This window comes from Pinus tabuliformis, chromosome 3_2 (assembly GCF_031772625.1).
Source record: "Pinus tabuliformis cultivar Carrire ecotype Pingquan chromosome 3_2, CPIR1, whole genome shotgun sequence".
NCBI classification, from domain to species: Eukaryota; Viridiplantae; Streptophyta; class Pinopsida; order Pinales; family Pinaceae; genus Pinus; species Pinus tabuliformis.
In genome coordinates this window covers 584460050-584480112 of record NC_142302.1, presented here as the reverse complement: position 1 = coordinate 584480112, position 20063 = coordinate 584460050, and the positions used below count along the sequence as shown (strand labels likewise).

Sequence of the window (20063 nt, the reverse complement as noted above, 5' to 3'; positions counted from 1 at the left end):
ATTTTTTTTCAAACTAAACCACAAAAATTCGCCAGTTAAGCCACAAATGCTCCACAAAGGCAATTTTTTTCAAACTAAGCCACAAATACTCCACAGAAGGATTTTTTTTTTTTCAAACTAAGCCACACAAATTCCCAAATAAGCCATAGAAGCCAAAACTACTCAACACAAGGGAATTTTTTTTCAAACTAAGCCACAAAATTCCCAATTAAGTCACAAAAGCCATAGATACAAGTTGAAAGGCAATTGTTTTTCAAACTAAGCCACATAAATTCCCAATTAAGCTACAAATACTCCATAGAAGGCACAAAAAACTAGATATTAACATAAGGAAGATGAATGGTGTGAATACCGAGAAAATATATGTGTTGAGAAACATAGTTGCAGGTATGGCTAGTAGGATGAAGAATCCTACCAGGGAACGAAGACGCTAAGCTTGCAGTGAGCCAACCATGTTGTTTGGTGTTGGCTCTGGATCAAACATGATTGAGCGAGTGAGAGAATTTGAAGAAACATCCGTCTAAAAACCAACCACATTCGGCGACATACAACCCTACAACAAACCGAAAGCACCTAAGGGCCGAAACCCTTTACTGCACCCACACCCCACCTCTACGACTGAACAACACTATGCAGTAGCCAAACAACACAATGCAGTAGCCGAGAAACCAGCCATAACAACCGATAAACCCTCCCTCACCTCACAATTACAGCGGCGCGCATAGACAACTACCAGTGGAGCAGAATGAAGAACTACGACGTGTGTAGACAACTACTAGCAAAGAAAAATGAGGAGCTACGGTGCATGCAAATCTACGTTACCAAAAATGCGACGATGGTTAGCGTTCTTTGGAAAAACCGCTCTAAAAACGAGACGGCATGGGAAACATCATCTTATAAGCTGGTTCTCATTTTAGGTGGCCAGAAAATCGTTTTTCCAGAAACGTTCATCCGTTTTCACCTCTATCTCTCCTCTATTTAATGATCTCCTTCCCCACTCAGGTTAACTCCTACTCCAACAATAGTCAACTTTCTGAACTACATGCAAATTAGTTGCCTTTTGCAGTTGTGCATGTAAATTAGTGGTAAGGCAAGGTTTGAGGAGGAATTAAGCTGCAGAATAGAGTAGATTTATCGATATCTTGTTCTAACAATAGTCAACTTTTCGAACTGCATGCAAATTAGTTACCTTTTGCAATTGTGCATGTAAATTAGTGGTAAGGCAAGGTTTGAGGAGGAATTAAGCTGCAGAATAGAGTAAATTTATCGATATCCTATTCCAACTGTAGTCAACTTTTCGAACTACATGCAAATTAGTTGCCTTTTGCAGTTGTGCATGTAAATTAGTGGTAAGGCAAGGTTTGAGGAGGAATTAAGCTGCAGACTAGAGTAGATTTATCGATATCATTCAGTAGAGGTATCCAATTCAGTTAGTTCCATGCCCGAGCCGATTAGATTCAGTGCCATTAGTTAGCTCCACGCCCCCACGATTAGATTCAACGCCACCGTTTCTCAAGTACAACCTTTGAAATTTCTTTAATTTTGTGCTTAAATTTGTCTGGACACTCATAACTTAAAACCCCTACACTGCATCTTCTTTGAGTGTGTAGAACTCGGACCTCGGAATGACTCAGCCAAGCCAAAGACCTCAGAACAACTTGATCAAGCGAAAGAATTATATTGATCCATCTAAATATTAACAGTAAAATATTTTGAGTATGTCATTTCCAAATAGAGTCGGCTTGTTTCAAAGGCTACGCTAATTAAAGTATAAAGAATTAGTTGTCACTTATGAATAATGTACTGGGAATTTGATTTTTTTTTTTTTAAACCAAACATGCAAAAATGTTGAAAAAAAATCAACTTGCATGTAACATACCTGAATGGAACTTTGTTTTTTTTATTAATCAGTTTTAAGTTTATTTAAAAATACTAAATGGAACTTTGTTTTTTTCAATTAACTAGTTTTAAGCTTAATTAAAGATACCTAAATGAGACTTTTCATTTTTTTATTAATCACTTTTAAGTTTAATTAAAGATGAGATGGGTGAAATTTATAGAATCATAATGGGTTACACTATGTATTAGATTGAAAGGTATTGATTGTCAAAGTGGCTTTTAAGTACATTAAGAGTTGTGATTACCATGGTTCCTTTTCCATTTTTTTCTCAAATTCTTTCTTTTGTATTGGGTATCTAAATGTTTAAAATAATTTGTTTATGTGTATGCATTTGGATTAAGGCAATGAGATTTCTATACCAGTAATATTTATGCATGAGGTAGGATATGGATTTGGGAACTTGGATGTAACATGGATTTTGCAGTAGCCAAAGGTGCTCATAAAAAAATTATTTGAACCAATCTCTGTGAATTGCTTGGATATGTTCCTTCTGTTGTTAATCTCAAGGATAAAATTCATCAGAAAAATAACAATATTGGAGAGAATCAAACTATACATTTAAATATTTATATTTCAAATTCTTATACTCATTTTTTTCTCTCTCCTCGTTTCTTATATTTAAATTAAAAACATAAATAAACCAAATAAGAAAATTTCCGCATTTATGTTTTGAATTTAAAAACTTAAGAAACATGATAATTTTTATTTTGATTATATATTTTGGGAATATTTTTTGGAATTTGAGAATAAGATGAGCTCATATTTCTTTTATATGCCATATTCCTCCCATGAGATACTGGAATATTTCCAAAGTTAAATTCAAAATATACAGCATGAACTTTAATTAAAAACCTACCTGTATTATACTTTCTAAATTTTTGTTGATAAATAAGTTTTGCTGATGTAAATATATGCAGATGCAGTGCATAAGCTATGCTGAGATAATGTGATAAGTTCAATGAAAAGTTCCTGGTTTATTTGTCTGCAATATTTTAAATCCTAGAGAGTAGAGTTTATCTTTATTATTTTTTCTTTTGACAAACTCTAATACGCAGACTTGCTGGCATATAAGATATAGAGATCTCTATTTATTTCAATACAAACGAAAAATACCAGTATTCAAAGATTTTGGCAGTTCTTTCATTGGTCTTTTTCTTTTGCTCCGTAAACTCGATCAAAAGAAAACAATTTCAAAAATAAAAATCAAGATCCATTAACCCAGCATTTTCAAAAATAAAAATCAAGATCCATAAACCAAACAATTTTAAACAATGAAAATCAAGATGCATGGACCAAACAATTTCAAAAATATAAATCAAGTTCCACAAATCTGCATTGTCATGTTCGTACACTCACAGTACATAGTAAATTCTCCGAGTGACTTTGAATATTTGTTATTCTTAATCATTTCCTGTCAACTTCATTGTCATTCAGAAACTGGATGGGGCATGGTTTTCAACAACCACCTTCTTATTTTCAACACTATAGAAAATTTATTACACCTTGACATGCATTGGAGATAGGCAGATATAACATGCCCTCGGATGACTACAAGAAAAAAAACGGCGTGTTATAAAGGGCTATCTCCGGCATATGTCAGGTGCAATAAATTTTCCAAAGTGTTGGAAATAGGCATCCCGATGCCCACCTTTGGCTCCCTTTGGGTAAAGACTTTCGATTTTCATCCTTTATTCGACATTGGATTTTTGTACAACCACAATAAATAGTTCGAAACATCGACTCTAAATTATTCTGAGAATTCGAACATCGACTCCAAAACAGCTATGTAATTATTCTAAGAATTCTAAACATCGACTCCAAAACAGCTATGTAATTATTATGAGAATTCGAAACATCGACTCCAAAACAGCTATATAATTATTCTGAGAATTCGAAACATCGACTCCAAAACAGCTATGTAATTATTCTGAGAATTCTATTGGATAACAAATAATATTTATTTAGGCCACCACATAGTGTTGGCTTCGAACGGTAATACCAGGATGTGTTCTAATTGTGTATCGCGGACAGGTTCAAGTTCTGGAGAGCTTGGTAAGCTCAGACGTCGCACTAATTTTCCCTCATCATTGAATATTATTGCTTTTAAATCTCCATCCATCAACATTATCCATCCACTGCGGTTCACAGCTGCAAAGACGCGTCCACATAATCCCAGGGATTCCCTGTCTGAGAACCCTGTCACCGATCTATTGGCACCCAGCAATTCGCACCACGTGGAATTCTCATTTAACTTCCACAAACAAAGATCATAATGACATTTTTGACATATCAACACAACTCGACCATCACATCCACTTAGACGTGCGTATTCACATCCAGTTAAACGTGCGTATTCACAACCTTCTTCGCCTGACGTATGCCATGTGCCTTCCTTGGGCAGTGGAATTTCTTCCCAAAGTCTGTCTGCTACGCTAAATGCTACCATGCACTTGCTTGTGCTGGGAGTCCAAGGATAAATGTCGCCACATGGCCAGTGAAACTTTCCCGCAGAATAAATGCAGCCCGGCGCGTTGGTATCAACCTCGCCAACCAGCCAGTAAAACTTTCCCCGAGAATAAATGCCCCGACTGTTTGGAATAATGTGGCTGGGTACTGTCATGGAAAAGCAAGACCATGCATTGGAATTTGTATCATAAATCTCCATCTCTATCCTATTCATACAATCTTGCCCTATCAACGTAAAATTATTTCTGCCGACCACGACAGTGGCACGCCTGGTGGAAACATCGACAGCCATGGCGTGGAACATCCAAAGGTCAGGCTCAATGGAATTGCGGCGTAGGTGTGGGGATGAAGGGAGACGCATGGATGTCCTGGAAGCAGGATTTTCTATGGAAGAAACGATGTCCTCATCCCCGTAAACATTAGAGCGGCAGAAGATGAGACCGTTGCAAGCACCCAAAACATAACGGTTATTAACCCTACCGTATTGGCTTCGCAAAGCAACTTTGTAAACCTGTGAACCGCCGTCTTCTATAGCCCACGTTTCCAATCCGAATTTATAGGTCTGAACAAAGAACCCAGCGATGGGGTTCACAGGTCGCATGGGTTTTGACAACTTAGCATCCAGCGTTCTTTGCAGGGTATCACGACAACACAACACATAATTCCATCGTTTACACACAGTCCTCAGCTTCACACAAAATCTAACGGGCAGCCTTCCTAAAATCAGAAGCAATAATTCTTCCGGGAGCGCTTGCCAGATCTTTCTATCCATCCTCATCTCCTTCTTTCATCCAAGATTCACAGTTATTCGAGATTCGATCTCAGATATAATCTGTATTCAGAGTTATCGTGCACCGTTTATGTTTATTTATAACGTAACTATCTGCATGCACCATTTATTTATTTAATAAATATTTGTGCATGTCGCTGTTCTAAGAATGGCGAGTTTCAGAGCATGTGGCACTCTTTCTCTTTATGTCAACATGCCATTTATAACATGAGTTTTTTCAGCCTTAACGCATTGCCAAGTCATCAATCTGTACTTTTTACTTCTGTGAACCCGTTGGCAGTTAACCTATATCTTCAGTTTGGACTAGCTAAGGAGTTATTAATCCACAAAACACTATGTCATTTATTTCCCCATCCATATATATACATATACATATACATATATTAACTTATAGATATACATATATTAACTTGAGTTAACACAAAAGAACATTCAGCTGAAATGTCCACTCATACTTTACAAAAAGTAAAAATTATTTCCAAAATAATATTACTATTACATATACATATATTAACTTATACATATACATATATTAACTTGAGTTAACACAGAAGAACATTCAGCTGGAGTGTCCACTCATACTTTACAGAAAGTAAAAATTATTTCCAAAATAATATTACTAAGATTTAATGTTGATTTTTTTGGTTTTTAATAAATAATGGTTTATCTTTTCTGTGTATTTACTAGCTTTTTATTTTAATTTTTGTTGTATTTGTTACATTGTTCTATATTTAATGAAATATATTATTATATTGGCATTAGGTATTATATATTTTGTTTTGTTTTTTATATTATATTAATTTGTTTTTATATTTAGTTTTGTTTTTTGATTTTGTATTAATTTGTTTTGACTATTTTTATAATTTAATATTGAGAATTCAATTTTTATTATTATTTAAATTTATTTATTTATTTGTAAGGTAAATAGTTGAAGTGTTATCATGTGTTGTTTAGTAACTTCTTTTTTATTGGTTACTATTTTTTTTCTACCAGTTACTAATTATTTGTTTTCATTTTTATTTTTATTTTTATTTTTATTTTTTTTATATTTCCCTTTTTATTAATTATAGTTTTTTCTCCATATTTTCAACTTAAATGACTTATTATTATATGTTGCATTCATTGTGTGTGTATTAGTTTGTCCTTGACCAAAAATTTATGTGGCGTATCTATAATCTAACATGGAAAAATCATTTTTTTTTTGTTATTATGGAAATTTATTTATTTATTATGAATTATAGTTCTTTTTTCCACATTTTAAATTTAAGATGACTTATTATTATATTTAAAAAACATAATAATAATTTTAATTATAAAAATTATATATTTTAATTTCTCTGATTCATAATGTTATGAAAGAATGCTTCGGGTAAATCACATTACCAAACTTAGTAGTATCTGGTTGATTACAAAAATTGTAATGCAATTTACTGAAACAATCTCTCATGAAAATTATATACATTAATAAAAAATAATCTCTCTCTTTCTATATATATAAACTATTAGTTAATCATATTTCTTAATTTATGGTGATGGTCTTTAACAATACAATATTTTATTAGTTATTTTATTTTTGTGTTGAACTTTTTGTTTTTATTATTTTTAGTTTAGTTAAGTTATATTTAAGTTAAGCACTAGATACTCTTGTTTATTTTTTAAAAAATAATAAATTTAGATAAATTTGAGATTTGATAGCTTCTTTAAAAAAAATTAGCTAAATTTGAAAGTGAAAAAAAATATATTTTTATTTATTTTTTCCTATAAACAAAGGATGGGGTTCACGGGTCACATGATATTTGACAAATTAGCATCCTAACATCTCTTTGCAGGGTATCACAACAACAAAATACATAATCCCATCCTCTACACACAGTTCACTAAAAGTCTAACAGGAAGCCTTCATATAATCAGAAGCAATAATTCTTCCGGGAGCGCTTGCCAGATCTTAGATAACATGTATTCAGAGTTAACACGCACGCCGACTGTGGAATCCACTTCACATTAATATTCTGCTATACTGTGCGTGAGTTTGAGTGGGCATGGCTATGAAAGGAAAGGTCTGACACGACTATCCGAGTGCATGGATGAAATAAGTGCATCGAGGGATCGAGGCTTGAAACCCTCTTAAACGACAATTCATAAACACAATAGAACTGTTGCCATCTTCCAACTAATTTAATCGACAACCTGAAACTCATACAACTTGCAATGAGAGAGAAAGGAGAATCTTTTATCTTTTACCAGCCACCTTATCTGTATGGAGACCTTCAAGTTAGGGCGAAATTACAATCCATTTTCTTACCGACCATTGAAATAAGTTACACAGCGAAGGAGGTGGGGGCATCTTGCATAGAAATTGATGCATTTCTTTCCAAATACAGAGTGGTTGCACAATCCATAACAGTGAACTTCATATGGCCAACACCTCGAAGCAGCTTCAGTGCAACAATATATGAGCAGTGTGGTCAGTGAGAGAAGTGAGCAATGAACAGTGAACAGTGTGAGAGTTGGGAGCATTTATGCAACAATAGTATCAAGCAGCGAGCAAGGAGCAATGATAACTTGAACAACAGGGAGTAGTGCAAAGTAATCTTCACATTTTATAGACCTACATATTTCTCGAAATAGGTTGGACGACAAATGCATTCAAACATGACAAAGGAACAAGAAATTTTAGAACATGTGGAGACAAATGATTTAGGACAAGTGAAAATTTCCTCATCCGAAAGTTGGGAAATGGTTTTGGGTCAATGCTAAACAATATCGGGGCATTTTAAAATGAAAAATAACCCATCTAAAATGGGAGCAAACAAGGAAGAAACAGTCTAGTCTCGAATGTAGTCTGTCTTTTACACACCCACACACACACACATATACAAAGTTATTCTGAATGTCTCAATAGAGTGTGAATTATGTGTTTATGATGAATTAGGAATTGAATTCGTAGGTTCTGTTACATAAGGTGTGCAGGTAGAGTTCTGTGGAACATGTAGAGGAGACATTGAGGATTGTTCGATCATAATAGCAAAGTGAAATTCGGCAAGACAGAACCCAAGCGAACAACAGAGAGAGGAGAATGATTCATAAGAATGTAAGGGATCATTGAATCCAATTGAAGCATTAGAGTGGTGTAGCAGAAGTAGTGAAGGCAGAACCTTCAGAAGAACCAAATCACCAAAGAACTGAAGAAACAACTTAAATTTTCTAAGTAAAAGGAATTGCAGAGAAGCGAAGTATTGGCACTCAAAAGCCGTTGGATCAGTTAGATCAATGGCTGAGATCGTGTCGCATCGACAGAGAACCTTTTTATGTTATCGGAATAAGTCTTGGAGACTTGCATGGAGCAAATAGCGATTAATCGTGGGCCATTGGATCATGGCCAGATCAACGACCATGATTAAATCGCATATCGGCGATCAGAGGTGCCAAGGGTAAGCGACGTATGACTGTTGCGATATCACCAATAGCGATATATCTGCGATCAATGTCGTGGCTTATCGGCGAGCGGGTGTTGGAGCTGGCAGAGATCAGAGAAGTAGTGCGGGAACAGTGGTGAATGGACCCGACGATATTATAGTCGTGGTTCTATAGATTTTGAAATTCAGCGTATCAGTTCGGAGGGGAATTTCTTTTGTATTCCCAAATATTAGTATTTCCAATAGTTTATATGGCGCGGCCTTTTAATGCGAAAACATGTGTTATCACTCTTATATCGAAGATTAGAGTCAGAGAAGGGTGATGGCCCATATGTATATGACCATTGATGATTTCCGATAGCAATTGCAATAGAGGTTTTAACCTCGAAATATGTGTTGAACCATAATGAAAGCGGAAAATGTGTTTGGGAGTATTTCCCTTTGTAATGGGATATAAAGTGGGAAAGTGTTGATAGTTCAAGTTGTGCGATATAGCATATATTAACCAAGTTTTAGAAAGGGGAAGGTTATATGTGTGTGGATAAAGGATTTAAAAGGTTCTGAAAGGTTAATATAGTCCCAATAGAGGATTACAATGGGGTGATTGAAGTTCCTATACATAGGAACTGTATAAGAGGGCTACTTGACCATTTATGGTCTAAAGGTTTGACTGCATTACAGAGTTAGACACCTGGGACAGTTGAGGATGCATTATTGTTGTAAATGCATACTGTGGGTATGGGTGCAGGTATTACCTTTACCCTGCACCACTATCCACTAGTCCTTCAAACTGCTGCTAGTTACTTTCTCTTTGTAGTTACTGGTCTACTTTTTCTTCCACTTTTTCTCTTGCTCCAACTTTTGCTTTGCTTGCTATGCTAACTTCTATGTTGACTCTTATGCTGACTGCCTCCCTATCATCCTTACCATCTTTCATGATTATCTCTTCTTGTATTGAATCATGATTGTCCAGCATTCTCTCTGGCAATTGAGCATTTATGTTCCATGGATTGAATTCTTCCATAGAATTCTATTTCATATTCATTTGTTTGTTCATCTGTGCCAAATTTCCTCCAACATCTGCAACAAAAACTTCACTCACAAAACACTTGTTAAAATAAAAAACATAAGGCTATATGTGCCTTATCTTCCTTTGGCAATAATTTAGTTTTCTACTCTGTTCTTTCTCCTCTATCAGCACATCAGTATGTTGTTTTGAATTCTCAAAAGAACTCATGAGACTGTCAACTAGTCTCTCTTCCACATCATCTGCTCTAATGATGTCTTCTTGCTCTTGTCCACCATAGTGAACTCCTTCCTTTGTAATCACATTGTCCTACTCTGAATTTTTCAGCAAATATTCTAGCAATGCAATTTCTTTGTGTCACTTCATAAGTATTTCATCATCACTTATGTTTCCTGCAATTATACACAAATTATTAGTTTGGAAATCATAAGGTTCAACAGTCTCAACTGTTTCTTCACATATCAGCTCTTCGAAATGAATTTCATCTCCTTATTTCATAAGAACTTGCTCATGTGTTGTCACATCTTCACACATCCATTCATTGTTAAGTTCCTTCTGCTGCAATAAGTCACTGCTTCTGTCATCTAAGAGACATTCTCCATCCTATTTTACTTCAGAGTTTTTATCTTTTGAAAAATACTTCTTCATACTTCTGAAATCTTCAAAAGATTGTTCACCCTGTGCAAAACACTCATTTATTAGTGTTCCTTCTCCCAAGGTTAAATCCTTTGCATAGGTTTCTTCCTTCTTAACATCTTTCAGTAGATGCCCTTCTTCCTTACTGATTGTCTCAATAGTTTCCATGGTTATTTCCACTATGCCTATCATCATTGTGAATTAATGATCCTTTACTATGTTTTCAACTAACATAGTCTCTTCCTCTCTAGTACATTTTGCCCTGTTGTCCCTTTATAACTCTTCTCCCAAAGTTATCCTTGTCTCACCATCTGCATTAAAATTCTCCTGTTTCCTCAATAACATTAATCAAACTCATTCGATTACCTTTCTGAGACAAAATATTCCTTCATTCTTCATCAAAATAAGATCCTAATTCCTCATCTCCATGATAGCTTCTTTACACTCATCCATAGACTTTTCCTTCGGTATGCAGTCACATTCTTCTTCTTCTGAGAAGTTTTCTTTGTCACCTTTTACTTCTAGATCTTCATCTCCTCTGAAGATATCTTTAAAAGGTTTCTCTTCTCCTACAATATCTGCCATTATACATAGACTATCAGTTTTAAGAACGTAAGACCTTGTGGTCTTACTCGATGCTTCAACCATCATATCTCCTTACTATTCCAAGTTCTCATTATGACTTAGAAATTCTTTGGTGGTCTCCTCTTCAATCTCCTCAAGCCCTTCACTTGGTTGCTTGATATATTCCCCCAATTGTATATGATATCTATCTATCTCATCTTCTTCCAGAACAGAATTTAGATTCTGCTTGCCTTATTTCTCCTTTATGACAATATCAACAAATTGTCCTTCACATGTTTCACCTACAAACATACACAAATTTTCAAATTTTAAATCATCAGACCTTTTGGTCTCACTTGAAGTTTTAGCATTCAAGTCTTCATCTTCAGTAAGTGTCTCCTCATGCTGTTTTGAATTATCTCAATAGTCCATGAGATCTTCACTTGATCTCCATCCTTTATCTTCAGTGTAGTCTTCACTTTCTCCCAGGATTTCTCCCTATTCTGGTTCACAAATGTACTCTTCTATTTCCAACTCAAATTCCTTGAGTTTTCCCCTCAGCCACTTTACTTGCTTTTGTTGTAGCCTTCTCTGCATCTCATGCCACCTTACTAGCTTCTTCCTCAAGACCCAACCTAATCTCTGGCTTTCCTCTAGCATCCTCCTTAATGCATAGAGTTGTTCTTTTAACTATGCAACCTCTTTGTCAATTTCCTCTTAAATCATCCTCTTGCTATTTGCCTTGGCATCCTCTTTCTTCATCTTTCTTCTGTTGTGGCTTCTCTCTGAACCTCTGCTATGAATATCAGTAGTCATCTTATTCTCTTCTTTCTTCATGAGCTCCTCACTCATCTGCAACATGCCTCTGCAACGGCAAGTCCTCCTCGCTGCAATCTTACCTCACTAAGCTCTCCTCACTCAATCTTTTGGTAAGCACAGGTCCTCTGTCTGGAACCCCCTCTTAAGCAACACCTTTGCTCCTTCTAGGCTTCTGCAATCTCTTGAGAACACTTCAGCTGTCCTCTCTCTCTGTCCAACCTCTTGTTGGATTTTTCAAGTTCACTGCCACTTCTCCTTCAGAGTGTTTTCTTTACTCTACCTACAAGAACACATATGGTTCTCCTCTCACAGCTTCTCTCACTATCACCTGCATATCAATGTATAAACACACCTTCTCAAATCAAAACAGAACATATCACCTCACCTTCAAGATCTTAGCATGATCTTGTTTAACCATTCCGCCTGTACTTTAAATGGATTTCCTCTGTCTCTTGCATCTGCAGTTCTGCTACACATCACCTCTGTGCACCTTATTCTGTCAGATTAGAATTTGATCCTTCCTCTTGCATGCATAAACACCTTAACGCACATTCTGTTCTCAATTCTTTCTCATAGAATTTCATTGTTCTATTTTAACCAATTGTTTCAACTTCAATTTTTCTTCGATACCACTATGACACAGGGTCACCCCCACACATGCCCACAGTATGCATAAAAATGCATTAATACATTAGTCCAAGGTGGTTAACTCACAAAGGAGTCAAACCATCACACACAAATGGTTAAGGCCCTCCTTTATACAGTTCTTTTGTATCGGAACTCAATCACCCCACTTAAACCTCATATCGGGACTATTTACAACCCTCGAGCCTTCATATAAGACTTTATTAAAGTATTTAACAAATCCTTCCTATCGCGCTTTAAACCTCTTCGTAACCTCCATATAACCCCTTAAACCGAATATATATAACCTTTCCTTTTTATACATTGGTTACATATGTTTTTACACATAAAAACCTTCATCAACACTATTTTCCTTTATGAACCATTTACAAAGGAAATACATGAAAACCATACCTTTTCCACTTTTGGTACGATCTTGGTACATTCAACGATGATAAATTTATCGCAATCGGCTATCACCTCCTCCGCAGGTCATACATACATGCTTCATCACCCCTCCGATTCTGGTATGCGACTATCGAAATCGTTAATATATGTTTTTGCCTTGAAAACCACTCGGTGCAACACTTTAACATAATGTAAAGGAATACAAGGGAATTACTTGAAATTCTGCTCTGAACACATAAGCGGATCTCAAATCTTATACATCCGCTTCTATATAATCGTCGGGTCCACACCTTCTAGCCTTTCCATTATAACGTCTGATCTCCACCTTCCCCGATATGCGATTGAACTATCAGATTTCAAAATTTATAAAACCACACTCATAACTTCATCGGGTCCACTTATCATCACTTCGCATTATTGCAAGTCGCTTTTCCTTCACTCTTCTTCGATCAAAGGACTTGTATATTAATCTTTTGTCGTTGATCTATACATAGTAGATCTGACAGTTCACCCCAACTTCGGATAGACCATGAGCACAGGGATTAACTGCCCAATAAAGCGGTTTTCCCACACCCCTGCTGCTACGTGTCGCGTTATTAATGGAATTGGAGGACTAACCTTCGATACCATTTACCACTTCTTTGCCGCCCGAAATACCACTTAAGGTTATAAAGCTGCCTTTTCACCAATTATCTCCTGCACTCTCCTCTTATGCGAAGACCGTTGATCTTTGAGATCTAACGGTTCATATGCACTGATACTTTACTTCTCCACTCTTCTTTTTACTTAGAATTTACATTGTTTCTTCAATGTTTCTCTGTGATTTGGGATTTCTTCAAGGTTTCACCTTCCGCCTCCATTGCTCAACTTCTCTGAGCTTAACTCTTCAGTGAATTCTCACTTCGTTTCTTCTCTTCAGAGCTACACTCTGTCTCTTCTTTTGGATTCAGAGACCCCTTTATGATTCCTCTTAATCATTTTCTCCTTTGCGCGACCTTAAGAACTCTGCCTACAACCTTGTTACAGAACCTACGAATTCATGAGTAGTTCATCCATGAAATACTCATTTCATGCATACTGACACAGTCAGGAATAAACCTCTATATATATATATATATATATATATATATATATATATATATATATATATATATATATATAAACAAATGATTACATTCGAGACTTATCTTTCTCGCACAGGCCTATTCTTCAATATTGTGGCCTCTCCCTGACTTTGCCCATAGGCTTACATATATGCCAGTGAGCTCTGTTGAACTCATCTTGGTTCAACTCCTAAATCTATTGAACCGACTCCTAGATGTATTCTATCCTCTATGTCCACTTATAACTCATTAAATTCCTAAAATCTCTCTCTTGTTCCTTGAATCATGAACTACTTTAAGAGTTGGATTTGACTTCTAACTCTTTGTCATTACTAGCCACTCACGTCCTCATTTATTTGAGAGTATTTACAAACAACCTTTCATTATCTAATTAATTCCTATTCTATGCACTCAAAAGCCTAATATTACATTAATTCACCACTTAGGAATCCAACTTCCTAAAAATACATGACCACCTATGTCTACTTAATTACAATGATTTTCTTTGGGCTGAACGCTCCTCCATCATCTCCTATCTCGTCGATGTCCCCCTCAGTTGGGACCATTAGCTTTGCACTAGCAGATCTATCTAACTTTTGCTTCTTCCACGCACCTCCAACACTTTTATTCTTCCACATTTTCACTATAAATGGGGAATCAATGTCCACGATGTCTACAAAAGGGTATTCACCACCTTGATCTCCCTCGTCAGTGGATGGTTCCTCCTGTTCAACTTTGTGCTCTTTTTCCTACATGGTGTTCTTCTCAAGGTCAATTGCGACCTTCTGAGGTACCTCCTCCTTTGTCACTAGCTTTTCGGTTTGTGCACCTCTAGTGGCTTGCTATGCCTTACTTGTGCCTACCTTCTTTGCCTCTTCTTAAGATGAAGTAAGCCAATTACTAGACCACTTTCTTATTACTAGTAGGATGTCCTCCTCAGTAACTAAGAATGGTAGGTCATACCATACCGCCTCCAAATCTTTCTTCACGTGGATATACACATGGTAAAAGTATTATTTAAAGTCATAAATTCTATGATATTCTTGAAACAAAATTGGTGATAGCTACATCTTTTGGTTGAACACCATGTGCAACATCCATCTCAAATAAGAACAAGAACAATTTGTTCTCTGTAGCTCAGGTCGGTTCCTTAGATGCCCACAACAGGCATACTTTGCAGCCTCACACACATCAGGGTCCATAGTGGGGAATTGTGACTTGTCTAACATTCTCCATGATGTCAGTGCGATTAAGAGCAATAACCATGTGTAGTGTAATTTCTTCACTTCTTCTTGCACTTCTCTAAAGTCATCCAAAAATTCCTAACAAAAATACACTACCCAGTAAAACTGGACCCCCTTGCTGCACTATGCAACCAGAGATAAAACTAGGGTCGGCACTTTGTCTACCCGACACTTTCTCATTATCTTACCAGCCAAAATGTTCACAAAAAAATTCACAATTGGATCACTAATAGAGCTAATGGAATATCCCCAGAATTTATTAACTATACCGAATTCGTTCTTCATCTGATTAGCCAAAATTTTCTCCCGAGACTTCCCATCAAATGTGTCGATGGGTTTTGCTCCTTGGTAACGCAACACAGTGATCCTTCTAATTAACATTATCATCTATGGGTAGATTCTTCATCTCGAGACAAAAACACCTGTCATGCACTAATGCCAACAACTAGCACACAAAAATTGTATTTATGTTACTCCGCCCAAAGTGTGGAACATAGAGCATATTAAGCAATCCAGTTTGTTGAATTCTTGTTGCCCACGACAGTGGTTCGACCCTTGTGATTACAACTTCCTCATAGTAAATGAATTTTAGATATTTTTTGGGCTCGAATTGGGGATACTTGCTTCGATCATTCAGATTTCAGTCCTCCATGTGCAATTGTGGCACCCTTGCTAGCAAGTCTCCCTCAATTGGCACATCCTCTGATAGCGAGGGTGTAAAGACCTTAAATTGTATAACATATGGGTCCCTGGTCACCTTTGAAGTTGGCTTGCGCGGTGGAATATAGGGTGCAACCTGGAGATCGGTTCCACCTCGTCTATGTTGATATCCTCTATTCCGCTGGCCACTTCTTCCTCATCCAAAATCTCAAGGCTCCATCAATTGCTTCAGCTTATCTATTCTCTCCTTAGACTATTGTTCTGTGGGGATTTTCCTTGGTGATTTCATAACTGGAGGCTTTTGTGGATTCTTTTGATTCTTGGCTGCTACTGTAGCGGACGTAGGTTTTGTCCTCGACAATCTTGGTGTAGTGGTATGCACAGGCAGTGTAGCAACCATAATGGATCCTAGCCTGTGCTTAAGAAACTCTTGCTCAATCTCCTCTCAACTCCAACCAGACATGCAGCAAAACACTTGGCTTACACTTAGGCGAAGAATCACAATTCAAATTCTCAACATGCGAAGTGTCTGAATTTGTAGCAAGGTGCCATATTTATAACCTTTTTCAAATTCAAAGTCCTCGATCTCCTTCAGATCCTCCACATAAATGTGAATTTGGTGGAAGATTCACCTATATATGATCCTTAAATGTACTTCCCCCACTTATTTTATTGAAAATTTCTCTGTCAAATCAACTGTAGCAACCCCAACAGTCATATTCAGGATGAAATGTGTTAGAACCTCCCCTACAACACAGTTACCCCTTCTTCATCGCAGCTTCCTAAACCTGTGCCATCCTCTTGAATATTGCACAACCCTCCCTCTTCGACAAAGTCCTTCTTTGGTAGAGTACTTTATAGTCTCATGCTTCTTTCCAATTTCCTATAGCACTAAGCCTTTCCTTCATCCATATAGTCATTGCATTGTCCTAGGGATAAAAGTGTCCCTGTAGAGCTTCAACCTACTACCATTTACTCGTCCAACAAATAATTCTCCTTATAGCTTTAAGAGCTGAACTGCGCCACCATCTGAGATATCCCTGATAATATATGGTCCTAGCCAATGCATCCTAAACTTATGAGTGAACTTCATGAACTTACTATCGTACAATAGAACCAAGTCTCCATTCTTAAAAGTCCTCTGCTTAGTGTGTCGATAGTGCCATGCCTTTTCTAGGGATTTCAGTACTTGTTGGTGAAATCCTTCAAGAAAGCGATCTTCTTCTAGTGCGAGAAGTTGTTCCAACCTCTACTCCATAATATCGTTGTCCGCCATATCTGTAACGACAACAATCCAAAGACTGGGCACTATGTATTCCATAGGCATTACAAATTCATGTTCATACACTAGTCTAAACGAAGTTTGTCCTATCAACTTTTTACAAGTAGTCCTATATGCCCATAAAACCACTGGTATGTGCACATCCCAATCATTCCTATTGACATTTCATACTTTAGTTAAAGAATTCTCAAAAAACTTATTAAAGGCCTCAACCATTCCATTCACCTGAGGATGATAAGGCATGTTCTTCTGATGGTGCATCTAAAATTCCTCTGTTAGTGCTTCAATAGTGTTGTGTAAGAAATGCGAACCTCTCTCGCTCATCAAGATATTTGGGCACCCTAACCATGTCAATATATACTCAAAGATGAAGTGCACAATAGTGTTTGCACTGCGATCCTTTACCAATTGCACTTCATCCCACCATTCTTCTTTCCCGATGGATTGATCGGTCCAACAAAGTCGATCACCCACTTATCAAACGCCTTCAAGGTGACTTGTGGATGTTGTTATCACAAAATCGTGTACTAAGGGCTGCTACTTAGCAAGATCTCATGTAACTACTTCAAACCAGGCTTTAGACTAAGGCTTAGCCTCCTTAGTCAGAGAGGGCTCTCTCACAGATTTTTGATAGGAATTATTAATAAGAAAAGATGGCTAACTCTTCAAACAGTTTATGAAAGTAAGCTGGTTGGAACAACAAAATAACATTTCTTCTATTGGGCTCATGGAGTCAAACACCTCTGCAGTAAATTATTAACTACTTAATCATGGAAGCCAAGGCATATAATGTTAAACACTCAGAACATTTCTCAAAAGGAACCTCAACTCATAAATATACACAGGAAGTCTGAGCACTAGGTGAATTCAGAGTGATTGCATATTTAGTGAGCTGTAAAACATAAAAGGATAAAAACAAAGTCACATATATTCTGAGCACTTGAACACATGATGAATCTTGGGAAGAAAAAGTAATCTTTATATTACTGTCAAAAGTCTTTTACATAAGCTGATATACAAAACTCTGTTTTTTCATAAATCTCCAACCCCAATTACATCAGAGCTTTCACTATATATAGGAAAACACACTTCACTACTTCGAGTCTCCTCCTCAAGCATGAGGGGAGCTCGATGACCTATCATTAACTACCCTTATCTATTTTTAAACAAACTCATTAAATACATAAAGTATTGAGCTGTAATTACAAAGAGTCCTAAAACAATTAAAACTCTAATTCTACATCATGCTGGAAATGGCATTTATTACAACCAAGATGGTGCTCCTACGAGAAAAAGGAGAGAATAGGCTCATCCTCTGACAAATGGCTTCTTTTAGTTTGGCTGTGACAGGTGTCTGCAGTTGCTTGCTGGCCTTTAATATAACATGTTTTCCAACACCCTGAAATGTAGGAAACTGTTCCTGCTTGTCGGTCCTTGGTTTGCCTCAACATATTCGAATCCAAAGGAGTATGCTTTTAACCTTTAATTAACCAAAATAGAGCGGACTGCCACATCTTGGATGTGTTGTAGGCTGTATTGATGGACAGGTGTCTCTCTTTCAAATTTCCTGATCATCTCACCAAACTGTTTGTCTGCTTTGAAAACGCCACCTACAGCAGTTTCGTAGCGCGCTACGAAACTGCTGTGTGATTTAAAAAACACAGTCTTCCTCTAAACTCCTCACATACGAACTATTTAAATTCTGCAACATTAAAAGCTAGGAAGAAAAGTCATCCTCTCATAATAAAATCTTTCAGAACGGCACAGCTGCTCATTCTCAATTATAACAAAAAAGAAAACCTTCCTCTCAGTGAACTTTATACCTATCAGACTAACTGGACATCAGTTATATCTCATCAACTGCCTGCAACAACTCATCTACCTCTTGTTTCAAAACAATAAGCTTCTGCTCATGAGGAGATATGCGACTGTCAATCTCCTTACTTGGTAGTTTAGCAAGGTATGAAACTGATGACTTTGAAATTGAAAAATCGGAATGTGAATACAATATGCAAGCCAGAAAGAAGCAGAAGAAACCGGTGACCAACATCAGTGGCTCTGCTAGCATTGAAATGGTACTAAATTTATAATAAACCTGAAGAAACACATTATGTTCAGGCATCACATTCTTCTTTGATAGTACCACAACATTCCTTCCAATAGTGTCAAGATAGGAGTACTTTATCTCCCGATGTTGGTCTGCAGAAAAGGGAACAGAAGCATAAGGATCTTTAGATCCTTCTGGCAGTGCAACCTTCACAATAAGTTTATCAATGACCATATCACTGAATGAAGATGCAAAAGCAATATTAAGATAACGCCTGCCATCAGCTGCTTGGAAGAGAAAATCTTGTAGAGGTAAGCCGTAGCCTATTGTAAAAGTGGCTTGCCAGCCTCCAAACATAGGATATCGAGGTTCAATTTCCAGTTCTGTTTTTCTAAAGTCGGCGTTCAAATGTGAGGTAGAAATATTCCCAATTTCATCTCGGTAATAAACCGAATGTGCTCGAGGTAGCAGTCTTGCCACTAGACTCTTAAAAGATGATGCACCTGTAGCATTGGGTCTTGCTTGGTATTCAATCCTTGAAAAGCCACCTTTGATTCGAGCACCACCATGAAAAAGGTGATAATTTTCAGTTATCTGAACATTTCCCCAATGTGAAATTTCTATTTCTCGCACCAGCTCCTTGACAACTGCAAATGGTTGGTTATCTTCAAAGTGAACAATAAAGGGTGAAAATGAAAATGCAGCAAGATTCTCATATGGACCATATTTAAGTTCTGTATCCACCTTTAGGAGCACCAATTCCGATGACGGTGCCGCCAGACATAGATGGCATATTGTCAAGAGCGCTACACATGCAAACACTGAATGCTTGAGATTTGACGGGATCACTCCACGAATCGCCATTGCCATTGCCACTGCCCTGCCCACCAGATCAGATCAGATCAACCAAGTTAAGTATAGCACGCTCTCGTTTTTAAAACCCCTCTTCAAAAATAAAGGGAAATGCATTTCCCTTGAAGTGAAATTTCTGTTCGAGAACTTCTGTGGGTTCGTTGTAGATTAAAGGAACAACCCTGGCACCCCCCGATTCTACGAATTTGACATAAGAAGCCGCGA

At 36.9% G+C, this 20063-nt stretch overlaps 1 pseudogene; it reads right to left on the bottom strand.

Moving 5' to 3' along the window:
* Window positions 1-18785: 18785 nt before the first annotated feature.
* LOC149181910 (dolichyl-diphosphooligosaccharide--protein glycosyltransferase subunit 1A pseudogene) lies at window positions 18786-19856 on the bottom strand (annotated as a pseudogene).
* Window positions 19857-20063: the final 207 nt, after the last annotated feature.